Genomic DNA, 2500 nt, shown 5'->3' on the forward strand with positions numbered 1-2500 from the left:
CCTTTTGCGTCTGCTTCCTTTGAAAGGAGGCTGGCATTCCACCGTCAAGCTGCACTGGGAATCCTCCCGGCCATGGAAGACGCACGAGGCGTTCGACCCTGTCCGAGGGAAACCCGTTCTCTCTTTGCCACGTCTTTCCACTGCTTCACCCTAGTAAGCTTCCGGCATACCAGTGAGACAGCCAAGTCCACGGAATGCCGACAAGATACATCGGGGAAGAATGATTCTTCCGAATCTAAGCCGCTATTCTTGGCCAAAGGCCATCAGGTACAACATCCATCCGTTCTCTCGTTGTCCACACCGAGACAACTTGGCTACAAGTTCAGTCATTTCATGCTACCGACCGAGCAAGTTTAGTCGACTTTGCTCCTTTTTCCTCCAAATACCCTCCTTTCGTACCCGAGAACACATTACCGAGCAGGGCTTACTGTTACGGACCGATACAGCTCAATTGCTCTTTCGGTCTTTCCCGATGCCTGCCCTACATTATAACCCGAAACCGTCTATTCCCCCAACCAAGTTTTAGACACTTAGAAAAATTTCGAAAATTTCGATTTTTCAAAACTGCTCACAAAGCGCTCCCCATGGCATTCCAAACATGCGTCACCATGTCAGAGTTACGAAAACGAAGAGATTTCCACGAGATGACCGATGATTGCCGAAATTTTCTGAACGAAAACCCGAAGCTCAAAGACCACACCCTAAAGAGCGCAAAATTGGGATTTTACACTTTTTCAAAACTTTTTGCAGGAAACTACTTGGCCAGCTCGAGTCACGTGCAGGCGCTAAGTTTGGCGCTGTCACATCATCGTTAAGGGGGGTGAGCTACACTATCTTAAAACTGGGCGTCGGTCCCCCTATTCTATAAGCACCCTTAAGATTTTCACCATTTTCAAAACTTTTTGCGGGAAACGATTGGCCAGCTCGAGTTACGTGCAGGCACCAAGTTTGGCGCTGTCACATCATCGTTAAGGGGGTGTTCTACACTATCTTAAAACTGGGCGTCGGTCCCCTATTCTATAAGCACCCTTAAGGTTTTCACCATTTTCAAAACTTTTTGCGGGAAACGATTGGCCAGCTCGAGTTACGTGCAGGCGCCAAGTTTCGCGCTGTCACATCATCGTTAAGGGGGTGAGCTACACTATCTTAAAACTGGGCGTCGGTCCCCCTATTCTATAAGCACCCTTAAGATTTTCACCATTTCAAAACTTTTTGCGGGAAACAATTGGCCAGCTCGAGCTACGTGCAGGCACCAAGTTTGGCGCTGTCACATCATCGTTAAGGGGGGTGTGCTACACTATCTTAAAACTGGGCGTCGGTCCCCCTATTCTATAAGCACCCTTAAGATTTTCACCATTTTCAAAACTTTTTGCGGGAAACGATTGGCCAGCTCGAGTTACGTGCAGGCGCCAGATTTGGCGCTGTCACATCATCGTTAAGGGGGGTGTGCTACACTATCTTAAAACTGGGCGTCGGTCCCCCTATTCTATAGGCACCCTTAAGATTTTCACCATTTTCAAAACTTTTTGCGGGAAACGATTGGCCAGCTCCAGTTACGTGCAGGTGCCAGGTTTGGCGCTGTCACATCATCATTAAGAGGGCGTGTGTTCTACTAAATTAAAACAGGGTGTCGGTCCCCTATAGTATAAGCACCCTTAACATTTTCACCATTTTCAAAACTTTTTGCGGGAAACTATTGGCCAGCTTAAGTTACGTGCAGGCGCCAAGTTTAGCCAAAGTTTAACCCTAACCTTCACCCTAACTCTTACCCTAACCCTAAACTCTACCCTAGGGTTACCCTAACGCTAACCCTAAGTCCAAAAGGCTCCCCCACTCAAAAGCCAATAAAACAAAAACCAAAAAAGCAAAGCCCAATTGCCCAAACATCTTTCCAATCAAATTACGACAAGTCCACAAAGTAAACCGTCCGAAAGGGACCTGGCCCAAAAAATTTCAAGCACTCCAAAAGGCTCCCCGAGTCAAACCATTTCAAACCAGAGGAGCCTTTCGGACTTACAAAAAATTTCCACTGCCAGCTCCCAAGCGAGGGGAGCCTTTTGGACTTTAAAAAAAAAATTCACAGTCACGTCCCAGACCAGACGTGGCCTCCTTTACATCACTCGGCTGCCACAAGCTAGCCCAAGCCTGCAGGCACCACTTCTTCCTTGGCACCCTCCGGCCAGTGGCAGACGAGGGGAGCCTTCTTGGACTTCAAGAAAAAAAAAGACATGTTTTTAACAAATCTTAGAACAAAGGCTTAATCTCAGAAGATCGTAGCAACAAGGCTACTCTACAACTTACAATACCCCGTTCTTTATTTAAGTCGTCTGCAAAGGATTTATCTCCAGAAACATTAGAATTTGCTATCGGTAGTGCCTTGGAGGTTCTTGTCCTCCTTGGCACCTTGGGACGCATGAGGACCGAAAGTCCTCTATTCTGGTTCGCCTAAAGTTCTCTGGAGGTAATCATCGTTGCTTTCTAGCACGGATTCTGACTTAGA

General features: G+C 47.2%; 1 pseudogene; it reads right to left on the reverse strand.

The window, feature by feature from the left end:
* Positions 1-2237: 2237 nt before the first annotated feature.
* Positions 2238-2500, reverse strand: part of LOC145474066 (large subunit ribosomal RNA) — a pseudogene marked incomplete at its 5' end in the record, with an annotated part of 1555 nt that continues 1292 nt past the window's right edge.

This window comes from Orbicella franksi, unplaced genomic scaffold (assembly GCF_964199315.1).
Source record: "Orbicella franksi unplaced genomic scaffold, jaOrbFran1.1 SCAFFOLD_367, whole genome shotgun sequence".
NCBI lineage: Eukaryota > Metazoa > Cnidaria > Anthozoa > Scleractinia > Merulinidae > Orbicella > Orbicella franksi.